Source organism: Delphinus delphis, chromosome 19 (genome assembly GCF_949987515.2).
Source record: "Delphinus delphis chromosome 19, mDelDel1.2, whole genome shotgun sequence".
NCBI lineage: Eukaryota > Metazoa > Chordata > Mammalia > Artiodactyla > Delphinidae > Delphinus > Delphinus delphis.
The window spans coordinates 30,982,555-30,995,523 of record NC_082701.1 but is presented as its reverse complement, the minus strand read 5'-3'; the positions used below and the strand labels follow the sequence as shown (position 1 = coordinate 30,995,523).

Below are 12,969 nucleotides of genomic sequence, written 5' to 3'. Positions count from 1 at the left end.
GCCCAGCAAAGGGCCCGAGAACAGGCTCTCCCCCCGGCACTGGCTGTGAGGGGGCAGAAGGCCCTGCATGGGACCGGGTTCCTATCACAGGCAGCCCTAGCAACACACCTTTCCCACCCCAACCTGAGCCTGGGACACCAGGGGCCCTTTTTTCCTGAGTTGCAGAAAAACTGCCTTAAGGGCAGAGAAGAGCGGCTCTGAGGCATTTGCTACCTATAACCAGACCCGAGAAGAGAAGGTATTCTGATTAAACTGTGCCTCCTGCCTCAGCTCTGCTCATGCCACCCTGCAGCTGGATCTCAGCCAGTGATGCCCAGGGAGGACTACCACACACGTGTGTTTGGGTCATCCCAGGAGGGCAGAAATGGCTCCTCAGTGGCCACTCCTGTGGCCAGAAAGGGCCACGAGCAGGGGAACTCCAAGGGGAAATGGTTCCCACTTCCTTCAGGTTACCTGTCTTATTCCCTGGAAGTTCTTGACCGTAGAGACTTTCCTCCTTATTACCAGTCTGTCTCTCCTAATTTAACTTATGACCCAAGGACTGAAGGACTATGTACTTATTAAAGGGGCAATTCACAGTAAAGGGCTCAGATCTCCCACTCATTCAGGGGTTCACTGTTTCATTCAAAACTATTTATGGGGTAACTGCCATGCGTCAGGTACCATGATGGACTCGAAAGACGAGGGACACTTCCTCACTCTTCTCTAAGAAGTAGGGAATAAATGACCGAAGGGGCCATGAAGCCAAGCCATTAACTAAGGCAAGGGGCACTGCATCTTCCTGGAGCCAGCGGGAAGGCGAGCTTCTGCACAGTAGCTTTCATATATGCATGGACTTAGGGAAAGTCAGTCCGAGGGTGGGGCTGGGCACTTGAGGCCGATGGTACCTGACAGGGGCTCCTTGACTTGACTCACAACAGGGCGCAGAAAGGCCTGAGGGTTACTGACACACACAGCAAACACAGAGGGGCTTGACGTCCAAACCAAAAGTGTCTGGACAAGACACAGACACAACTCTGGGGAAAATCAGGCTGAAAAACCAACTCCGGATCTCAGCTGACTCTCATGAAACCACGAGGCTCTTTCTTCTTTGCGAAAGCAAACCACATTCTCCTACCTCCAAACCCTGCCATGTGCTATTTCCCTACAAGATGCTCTCACCAATGTCAGTAGCACTACCACCCCTAATTGTGATAGCCAAAAATGTCCCCAGACACTGCCAATGTCTCCCAGGGGACAAAATCATCCCCATTTGCAAACACTGCACTGGAGGGATGGCCGGAAACCCTGGCTGTGCATGAGAAACACCTGGGGAGCTTCTAAAACTCACCCATGCCTGGGTCCCACCCCACACACATTCTGATTCTGGTCTAAGATTCTATACGTAAACAAGAATGTCTGTCACTTTACAGGCCCTTAATGTTGCTTTAATGTGCTGGTTGACTCATCCATTAGACTGACTCTCTCCAGAAGCATGAACTACATCTCTTATTTCCCTCTCTCCACAAAGCTCCAGACAGTGCTCCATGCAGTGCCTATTTTATGCTAATCAGAAGAGTCTGGAAAGTTCTTGAGCCCTCTCCACCCCCACTTCAAATGAAGAAGCCACTTCAAATGGCACCATCTCCCCCAGATGCAACAGTAGATGACAAGAAGAATCTACAGCCTCCAAACCTCAAAAGCAGGAGGGGACAGAGGAGATGGGGGCCGATGAGAATGCAGCCACCTGACCTGGGTCTCAGTGTCCAACCTCTGAATGAGTCCCCCTTCATGCTCTCCTGTGGGTGTGAGGACCATTTGCTAAATGGCCAAGACACCCACCTATGTATACTCAAGTTTATTGACCCCCCACTTTTCTTGACCAGAATGGGGGCAGCAGCAGCAGTAGAAACTCCAGTCTACCTGATTGAACGCTGTTTTCCTCAGGCTGATGGTGACCTGAAAATAAATGCAGGCCCAGAATCAGCTCCTTTCTGAGCTGGAAAGGTTAGGATCTTTCCCAACACCTCGCTCAAGGATCCCCAGGGGGATCTGGAGAGCTGATTGACAGAGGCCTGGCCAGTGTTAACAGTTAACTGATGTAGTCAAGTTCATGTCCTGCCTCCCCATCTCCCCACACCTGAGGCTGCCCCTGCTGGCCACCCCTTCGGACAAGGCCAAAGAGGGATGGAGTGTCAAGGGAGAAGATCTGGCTATTAACCCCTAGCCGCCCTAAGTGGAAATGCATTCATCATTCACACATTCGTTAACAAATGTACAGAGACTACCTTAAAAGTGATACACGTGCTTAGAGAGCAGACATGCCATTCTTCCCAATTTTTATACTTGAGTTAAAGACAAAATGAAGGGAGGGAAATCCAGCGGCCAAGCTCCCCCAAAGACAGCAAAGGCTATTCAAGCTCCCAAGATCAGCTTTCTCACTAAATTTCACTGGCTAATACATAAGAATGTAAATTGCCATTTGGTTACATTACACTGAACGAGTGACTTAGTATTTTCTCTGATATTTTCTCATTTGCTATTCATTGCCCAAAGGATGCGTGAGTCTTAAAGATCTGCTTCAGGTGGCCCTGGCTAGCTTGCTAAAATCCGTCTAGGGCAGGCGTCCGCAACCCCTGGGCCGCGGATCGGTAGCCATCCGCGCGGCCAGTTAGGCACCAGACGGCACAGCAGGAGGTGAGCTGCGGGCGAGTGAGCGGCGGGCGAGACAGCCGAGCTTCATCTGCGCCTCCCCATCGCACGCACAACCGCCTGAACCGTGCCCCAAACCCCCCAACCCTCTGTGGAAAAACTGCCTTCCGCGAAACCGGTCCCTGGTGCCAAAAAGGTTGGGGACCGCTGGTCTAGGACACCGAGGCCTTCCATTCTTGGAGGCCAGCAGGATAGGGATTTTTTTTTTTTCCAAGCTTCCTTCCCTCCCCTCAGTTACACACAGACACACACACCCTGTTGCCTGGAGACTGAACACATTCCTCATGCTTACGTTTCTTTTCATTCTCCAGAAGCAGGATCTGTGGAAACTGGGGCCTCCAGGAAACAAGCCTGGGGCGGGGGAGGAGGGGACCCGGAGTGACACTTCCTCACCAACAGGCCACCCCCTCCCCGCTGCCCCCCTTTCCTCCCCGGGTTTGAAAAGCCCGCTGGCTGCAACTGAAGGGCTCCCACAGGGAACAAGGCCCCCTTTGAAAGTCCGTGTTGACCGCAGCCCGGCCGGGGTTGCCATGGCCACGGTCCTCCCGGCAGCCCGGAGCCGGCGCAGCGCCGGGACACCCGTCCTGACCCCCTCCCCGGGGCCCCGCGGGCCCCCGACACCCCTCTCCTGCACCCCGCAGCTGCTGGAAGCGCCGATTTCCCTCAAATCAGAAAACATCCTCCTAAAGGGGACGAAAGGGGATTAAGGCTCCCCCCGGAGCAGGCCGGAGGCGCCTCCCTCCGGGCCCTGCCCCCCCCGCCCGGCCGTCCGCTCACGGGGACAAGGACCCGCACGACCTCTTTCTGTCATTCATTCTCGCAGTGCCCAGGGCCCAGCGGCCAGGGAGGTCGGGAGGGGCCGGCTTGGGCTCGGCCTCGGCCTGAAGCCGCGGGCCGCCGGGACCCCGGGCCTGACGGCGGCAGCCGGGCAGCTCCAGCCTCGCCAGGCCCACGTTCCTCCCGGTCCCTCCCCCCGCCCCACCCCCGCCCCCCGCCCCGCTCCGAGAAGCCAGAGGGAGCTGGGCCTCTGAATAATTCAGCCCTCAAATTGCTCTGTGGTCGGAAGGGTTTCTTCATTTATTTTTTAACTCTCCAGGAGCTGCAGTTTCACCACGGGAAGCACTTTAATCCCAAACGTGGATCTGGTTTGAGACCCGGGGCCTCCCAGGACTGCAGGGAAGGGGGTCACTGAACTTCCAGAATCCAGCCAACCGCCCACCCAGCGCCAGGGCTGGGAAGCGGCTGCAGGTCGGGAGGAGGGCGCAGGCCTCCAGGGAGGAACTGAATTACTAGAAAGCCCTGAGTATCAGCCCCCTAGGCTGCCTCTAGTGGGCCATGCCCAGCCCCCGCCCCCCAGCTTCTCACCCTCCCTCCCCACAGTCCTGATGTTCAGTCTGACTCAAAAGGCCTGGAGCACACGGTGTTACCACGCGGCCACAGGTCCCTGGCAGCGGGCAGCCTTGGCTTCCGTTAATCATGTTAGCTGATGTTTTACTGAGCCTTCATGTCATATAACCCTCACAATAACCTAATGAGGTAGGTACTATGAATATCCTCATTTCACAAGTGAGGAAACAGACTGGAGGAGGTTAGGAAATGTCCCCAGGTCATACAGCTAGCAAGTGAAGGAGGATTCACACCCAGCTGTCTCACTGCAGACGGCAAGCCTTAATGCCCATGTTACATGGCCCAAGCATACGCTGCACACAGCATCCTCAGAGAGCAGAACTCAGCCCGAAGAGGTGAAGAGCCTTGCTCGTAGTCACACAGCCCTCTGGGGCAGTGTCGGACGAGGACCGAAATGCCATGATCTGGGCTAACATCCTTTCCACAATCACAGTGTCAACTACCGAGGCAGGTCAGAGCACACTCCAAGTATTCCCTCTTTTACAACGTTACGGTCTAACGGCCTATAATCGAAGCTTGACCCCTGGCAATGCCCCCACGCTAGTCCTGTCCACTCCCTCCAGTCTCTGCTCCATGACCTTCCAACAAACAGCTCGCCTGCCTCCACCAAAACTTAAACCCTCTCCCACAGCATTATAATCTCTCCCATCCCCCTCCAGGGCAGTGCGATCTCCAAGACTCCTAACGAGAAACCCCACACCACCCTGCCAGCTCGTATTTATGCAGCACTTTATAGTTCTCAAAGCGCTCTTACAGACATCATCCAATCAACTCGACAACCCTTGAACTAGGTAAGCACCAACACCTTTCTGAGGACTGCCCCCACCCCCATCCACAGGGGACAGCCCCCAAGCCAGGTGCTACTATATGACCATGTGTTCCTGACCATCACCGCTTGGACCAGCAGGAGACAGCTGACACAAAGGAACAATCAGACTCTTTCCTCAGGAATTTGAATCAAGGTTCTGAGATACAATTCAGTCTGATAGTTACTGGAAGGAGGATGGGTATATTTGGGGGCTGAGGACCCATGACATCTGGCACACATCCACAGACGCAGTGGCATCCTCCAGTTCCAGGCACTTGGGAGGCCAGCCGTATTTCCTGCCCTTGATTCCTTCATTCCCCCGTGGCTTCAAATAGCTCAAGCTGGCTTCTGTTACTTGCAGTCAGTAGAGTCTGAACTAACAGATGGGTGGATAATTATCCTCCTTTTGCAGATGAGGAAAGAGGCTCACAAAGGTGGAGTGACCAAATGAATATCACATGACCAAAATGTAGTAAAGGAGAGGTTAAAATCCCTGCGAAGTGACTCTCCTTCAGTGCCATCTCTTGCCTCCTTCCCTGGATTAAAGAAAGTGGCAGGTGCTCCCTTCTTGTTAGTGTTTAAAAAAAAAAAATTATAACTGAGGATAAGTGATTAGGCTGGAGGCACTCCAGTGGTTTAAAGCCAGAGACAAGAAATACAAAATCCTCCCCTTTGAAACCATGAAGACAACCCTTTGCTCCTCTACATTTCCCAGCCTCCTTTGCAGTTAGGTTGGAGCCATGTGACCAGTTCTTGACAAATTAAATGCACACAGAAGTAACAGGTGTCAGTTCCTTGCTAAGGCAGTTAAAAGCCAGGGGCTGGGGAACTGTGATGGCCCCATATTCCAGATGGTGTGGCTACAGGTGGGGGAGGGCTGTCTAACCCACGTCAGACTTTCCATGAGCACAAATGAACCCTAGATGGTGTCAAGCCACTGGGATGTCAGGGTTTGATTATTACTGCAGCACAGTCTAGCTTCTCTCCTGGCTGAAACACATGAATCATTCAACCGGGGCCCTTCAGCACATTTCTCTGGTCTGCAGGACGCTGTATTTGTTTGTCTAACATTCATTTGTTCAACAAATATTTCTAGAACATCAAGACTAGATGCTGTCATGTGTCCATACAGCCAAGAGCACAGTAGTGAAAAAGACCCAATCCCTCTCCTCAAGATGCGCCCTATCTGGTGACCCACAGGCCCTACATTGGCACTAAAAGGAGCAGTCCTACAGGTGTGAAAGCAGGACCTCCCACCCAGCCACTGGCTAAACTGAGCCCAAGAAAAGGTAAGCTTCCAGGAGGCAAAGACAGCTTGTCCCAGCAACTCCGGGAGGGTAGCAGCCAAGACTGAGTTCGCACCGGTTTTTCATACCCTGGGCTGTACCAGCTCCCCTCCTGCCAGCCATGCGGCCACACACAAGTGCCTCCCTTGCCCTGGGCACAGAACAGAGGGGAGAGGGCATCCAGGAGGAGTCATCAAGAGAGCAGGTGGCTGGAAGAACACAGGAGCAGCAAAAGACACGGCTCATCTGCCCTCACCCTCTTCTGCAGCAAGAGTTATCTCCTCTGGGAATTACACTCCTGCTTAATTTATTTTAGCCCCCAAAGTCCCCAACAGCTGAGCTTTTTTCCCCTGACCCCATGTAGTTGAGGGCCAACCAGAGAAATCATCACTCTGTCTCATTCTGCCAAAAGCTAGATGAGGAGACAAGTGAGGCAGGTAGGGCCACCACATAGAGTTGTACAGGCTGTTCACTGCACAAGGTGCCCCTCCAAAGGGGCAAATGGGGCTGGAATCCAACCTATGCTCTGCTTACCAAGCTGCATACCCTGGAGAAAGGGTCCCTTCTTCTAATTCACACAAAGGTGTCTGCTCTATGCCGCGGCCCCAGAAGCACTGGAGCAGGGGCTTCTCCACAAGGAGCGAAGAAGTTTGGTGATGGGTCCGTGGGAATGTACTGTACTAGCCTCTCTCAATTTGGAGTCTATCTGAAAATTTTTACAATAAAGTTTAAAAAAAAAAAACCACATTCCACTCAGTAAGTGGCTGTATTACTTAGGCATGTTACCTTACCCCTTAGCCCTCAGCCTTGGTTCCCACACCTAAAAAGACAATAATCCCTGGCTCATAGTTTGGTACAGGACTAAATTAAAGGACTGAAGTGAAATGCTTGAAACGAGTGAGTCCTCTTACACATGGGAGCTGTTAACAGTAGCTACTGCTGATGGCTGGGGCAAGAAGGAAAACGAGGCGAAATGGGGGCAGCGGGGCCTTGCAGAGAAAAGCAACCGCTCTGGGGAAAGTTCGCCATGAAGCCAGAGGGTGTCTGAAAACGGCCGCCGTATTACCATTCCTAAACTGGGCTTCCAGGGGGGCTGATCTGAGGGAGTTTTCTTGCAATACCTCCCTCCCAGGTGGACTTTGAATTCCTCTGGGGACTCCAGCCTCGGCTCACAATCCAAATGACAGTCCACAGAAAGGTCACAAAGAGTGGCTCAGAAAAGGATGCGCCCCCTAGCTTCCTCGCAAACTCAGAGACACACAGGGCGGCTTCTGGGTGAGGCGGGGCAGGCAGGGAGTACTCACACCTGGAAGGCTCCTATCTGAGTTCTAAAGAGAACAAGAGGGCCCCAAAGATGTCCCAGGGGAGTCAGGCGTTAGCACAGGGAGGGCCCCACCCCCTTCATGGGGTGGAGTCCAAGTGGCCATTCACGTCCCTAAAGGTCAAAAACTATGTTTGCAGTGTCTCTAGTTGTATGTGATGAATTTTTACATTATTATCTTCAAAATTATCACTGCTATGTATGAATTTCACCAGTGGTTTGCCATTTAAAAATGACACACACACCCCAATTTATTTCCCCTTAAGGCCTATTCCTTCCCCAGAGCCTCACAGGGATGGAGAGGGCTGGAGGTGGCAGTGGCACAAAGCTGGGAGCCCTTCCCAAATCCCCTGGGGGTATCTCACCCTTGGCTCGAGCCACCAAGACCCTCTGCGTTGGCCTGGCCTCTACCTTGGGATACCCAAACAGAAGGCCTCTGGTTTCAGTCAAATGCCACCTCACTCACTCGTGCTTTCTTTTCTTTCTTCTTTTCCAAGATGAAAGCTAATAGGATGATTCATTCTCTTAAGTCAACTCATGAGAAGAAAGGAAGTCACCCAGGTTCCCAATTCTCTCTCCTTTGAACACCAGCCACTCCATGGCTCACCCCCATATGCATTTCAGAGAGATGCAATAACAAAGAAGAATTTCCACTCAAAAGCCCATCCTTCACCTTGCCTTTCATGTGTCAAGAATTTGCTATCTGTATCCATAGCAGTTAGTTCTAAGTTTCTGAAGCTGTCACAGCTGAGGGCTGAGTTGGGCTGTAAAGACAGGCTTCCAAATAAAGTGATAGGAAAGGGATAGGAGATCCCTATCCAAATAAAGTGATAGGAGAGCAAAGAGACACATGGCCCTTAAATCCACAGCGCAGCCCCCCACGGCAGAGAGTAAAAATCCACCCAGAAAATGTCCTTCTCTGTCCCTGTCGGCTCTCTTCAGCTCTGTCCCAAACTTAGAAACAGCTGTTTCCCTATAACTCCAAAAAAAGCTCTCATATGCCCCATCTCCTCATTCTTTCCAACACTGTGATCTGTACACTTAATCTACCTCCAGGCTCAGCTTATCCCTCCCTCAGCTTGTCAAAGAAGAAGAGGAACAGTCAAGGAGTAAGAAGTACAACACGACAACAAAGCCCTCTTGGAAACACCATCTACAGACTCAGCAGCCCGGCTTTCTGAGTTCAGATCCCAGCTCCTCGGTTACCGAACTGTGTGACCTTGGGCACGTTGACTTAACCCTCTGAGCCTCCGTCTCCTCATACGGAAAGTGGTAAATAATACTATACTCATACGGGGCTGAGTAAATAAATATATACTCTTAAAATGCACAGGAAGGTGACTGGCATGCAATAAATACGTAATAAAAATGTTATCATTATTAGACCATCACAACCATCTAGTGCAACAGGGATTATTATTACCAGCTCTACTTAACAGATGTGTTCAAAAGCCATTTGTTGCCGGGGTACAATAATAGATTAACCGCAAGAAAAGTACAAATTAAGAAATTAAGTGATCTGCTCAGAACAACACAGATGACACAGTCCATACATGGCAGAGCTCAGCCTGCATCTCTCATCTTGGACTCCAAATCGCACGCTCAGAAATTTCACACTTTAACACGCTCCCTTCCTCAGGCATGGAAATTTGAGAAGTCCCATGGATAAGCATCAAAAACAGACTTCAATTCTATAAGCCCCAGAGAGTGGCAGTATCTCAAGGGAATGTTGCAGGATTTGCCAAACAAAATTAATTTCCATTTGTTTTCATATTCCAAGAAAATATACCAAAACGGCCTTCTACCACCTCACCAAAGGTGTCAAAAGACCCCTCAAGGCCAAGGATCACACCCACCTCAACAATAGTTCAGGCTCCCTCGAGAGGCTCCCAGGCTGTCAGCAATTTGCAAAAAAGGTCAGTGCAAATCATTTGGGAAGGCATTTGTGCAGGCCTGGCCTAAGACATGTAGACTTCCACCAAGCCCGTAGTTTTTAAAACCATGCACTGTCTTCACCCTGGGTAAATAGCAACCAGGCTACAGAAATATTTCCATCACACCCAAAAGCCTGCTTGCCACCATAACGCATTGAAATGGATGTTTCCAATTCGAGGAGAGCTCAACAAAAATATCGAGAAACACCCCAACCTTTCCAGCAGAGGTAACCATTCTGGCATTTAGGAAACCTCTGAACACTAGTAAAGGATGTTTGTGGACACAGATTATTTGGGAAACATATGCCCTCATGCCCAAAGTCTAACTATATCTAATACATGGATTGAGCCCATTTCTTCCAGCTCTATTATGAACGTTCATTCATTCGAAGATCTCTACACAAGTACTTTCATCAGTGCTCTTTGTGTATTTCAAGACTGTGATGAAATCATCTTATGGCCATGCTGGAGAGAACTAGGAGTAAAAAGAGTTTAGCACTGGAGCCCTGGCTCTACCACTAACTAGCCACGTGATTTCATGAAATGATGATAATAACAATAATAATAACAGCAGCAGCAGCAGTAGCAGCAGCTAACGTTTATTGAGAACTTACGATTTGCCAAGCACGTGCTAAGGGCTTAATAAGTGATCCTCATTAGCAACCATTAGGGGATATTACTACTCCCATTGCATGGGTCAGGAAACTAAGACTCCGAGAGCTTGAGTAACTTGCCCCAAGAACACAGCAGCAACTAGCAAGGGTGGATTCAAACACAGGCAGTCTGACTTGCGGTTCTTAACTACATACCATAGTTCTTTTCAAGGTGCTTAATGACCCAGGACCACAAATCCCTCTATAGGAGCCGTCTGGATAATCTTCAAAATCCTTTCTGGCTTTGAAATTCAGTGATTCTTTTAGAAATAAAATGAATTTATGACTTCGAGGAATAAAATGCAATGATGCTCTAGCACTGCTAAGGTGGGATGAAACATCTGTGTCTGCCACACCCACATCCGGTCCGGGGAGGAAAAGTGCTGATTTTCTAGGATAATGATGCCCTGTGAAACCACCAGACTGGCCCCAAACCGTCTCAGGAAGAACGACAGCTTGAAGACAGCGTCTTAGAAGATGCTCCAACTTGCAAAGGTCTGCAAGTCTCAACTATCAGCTCTCAAACCTTCATTTGTCTCTTTTTTTTTTTAAGGAAACTCAAACACAAGAAGATGCAAGTTTTAAGGATACCGGTACAAGGTGGGTGTAGGCCTCGTGGCACACTTACACCTGGTTTTCCTCTCAGCTCTGCACCTGCTCGTGGAAAATCCACCTCATCCAGGTAATCCGTGTTTTACAGCTTCCCTACAACCTCCCAGCTCAGTAGTCCTGTAACTGTGCGGGGTTTTGCCCTGTGCACACCTGCTGCTATCTTCCTTCTTACGCTGCCTCCCAGCCCATAGACACACACATGCTCAATGGCCGCCTTCCCCGACTCCAGCTCTGATTCATCTTCCTCCTCTCCCTGCTCAGCCACAGGAGTTCCCTGCCCACCCACCTTGCCACTAGTGGCAGCCAATGGTGAGACTCTCCCAGCTCACTTCTCTCACTCGCCCTAGCTCCCCGCGCGTGCTCTCTCTCTCTCACTCAGCTCCTGGTACAGCCTGAAACCGAAACTAATCTCAGACCTGAACGAAGTGAAATAACGATTTCCTACGCCTGATCATCCTACACGACTACAAAGAATCTTCTCCGCAGAGCTCCAGATCTAGCGTGTTGGTCGCCGGGAAAAACAGAGTTCTGCAGGTGCCTGCTAAAACCCGATGCTTCCTTAATGAACAGGCAGGAGGAAGGAAGAGATCCTCCACAGGGTTTTCTGCTGCTGCTGCTTTTCTTTAATTTGCACAAGTTAATTTAAATTCACCCCAGCAAGTAAAGTTCACCACCCAGCATTTTAAATTCCTTTTCCAGCATCGGTTCGTGTTTGGCTCATTCTTAAGCAGATTCTCTTCTGAGAGCAAGCCTTGCTCCCTTTGGAGATCTCTGCAGCCATCTTGCTTGCTACGCAGCTTAGATGGCTAGACCACATGCTTTTCCTAAATTCGAAAAATGCAGCCTTTACTTTCACGCTGGGAACAAAAACAACAACTACAACAAACGAACAAAGAGAGCAGGTCATCGTAAATGAACATAAGGTCTGCCCTTGAAACCCTTTCAAAGAATTATACATTCTGAGAAAAATCCCAAACTGTTCTGTTCATCATTCTTGCCCCCAGCATGCTTTTGGACGTCTTCCTCTGTTGCTGGGGGCATCGTGTAATGATTCAGTTGTCGGCTTGGGCAAAACAGAATTGAAATGGTAAATGTACTGGCCCAACAAGTGTTTGGTAGAAGAGTAATAACTTGTGGATCGTCTGCTATTCACTCTTCATTCAACAAAGTTTACTGAAGGCCCTGTAGGTATGCCTGAAGCTCATCTAGGTGCTGGGCCAGAAGGGTGAATAAGATGACTGCTGGCTCCGACTGGGCCATTCTCAGAAACATCTTGTGATTAGGAGCTGAAGCTTTTCTCTAGTGCCAGCAGCCAGACAAGCGGTCAACTACTTGCAGGTCTCCTGCAGCCCTCTTCACGAGGCGTGGACTCCACCCAGTAGGGCTGCGGAGTGCCCCCAGAATGCATCCCCTCTGACAGGGATTGACACAGGGCAGCACACGGCTGCTGGGCAGATGTGGTTTGTGTCTTGGCTCATTAACTAATGAATGAGCCACTTACGGTGATGGGCACTCTTCAGCCACTTCAATGGTAAAAGGAGGGGTTAGGCCAGATGTGAGCAACATTCTAGCTCAAAAATTCCAGATCCTTTTCCCCTCCCGTTGCTGAGCTGACACAGATCTCGAGGGGCCTCTACTTCATCTTCCTGTCTCCAGATGAAACCTCTTAAACCACAAAGACAAATGGAACTTGTTCCCATTTCTAAAGACCTTCGGGGATGGCGGTTCCCCTCCGCTCCTGTGTCACTTGTTCTCACATCTCACATCCTATCTGCAACACTGTCCTCAGACCTTACTCGAGTCCTTCCTCTGCAGTTTACATTCATTTGCCTCTGGTTCTGCTTCTAAGTACGGAGAGACAAGAGTGAATCACTGTGTTCTGAGCAACAACTCTTACAAGATGTTTATTTCTTCTTCAGCATGCTCACTGCAGGCAGTATAGGAGGTGACTTTAAAAACCACAAAAGCATCAAGGTAGCCAAATAAGGCAAGGGCGTTGCAGGATCCAGAAAATTCGACCCTCGGTTCTACTCAGAATTCACAGAGTGGGAGAGCAATACACTCTGTGGTCAGATCGAAAGCCCATGGGAGGCTTCCCTGGTGGTGCAGTGGTTGAGAATCCGCCTGCCGATGCAGGGGACACGGGTTCGTGCCCCCGTCCGGGAAGATCCCACATGCCGCGGAGCGGCTGGGCCCGTGAGCCATGGCCGCTGAGCCTGCGTGTCCGGAGCCTGTGCTCCGCAACGGGAGAGGCCAC

General features: G+C 50.5%; 1 protein-coding gene across 4 annotated transcripts in view; it reads right to left on the bottom strand.

Annotated features, from left to right (window-relative positions):
• Positions 1–12,969, bottom strand: part of CUEDC1 (CUE domain containing 1) — a 76,385-nt gene that overhangs the window by 58,824 nt on the left and 4,592 nt on the right. Inside the window, exon 1 of one of the 4 annotated variants that reach the window (XM_059996616.1) lies at positions 10,863–10,879. The exons of the other annotated variants lie outside the window; for them this stretch is intronic. The gene's annotated coding sequence lies outside the window, so the exon portion shown is untranslated. Of the gene's footprint in view, positions 1–10,862; positions 10,880–12,969 lie in introns of those variants that run through there. 4 annotated transcript variants of the gene reach the window in all.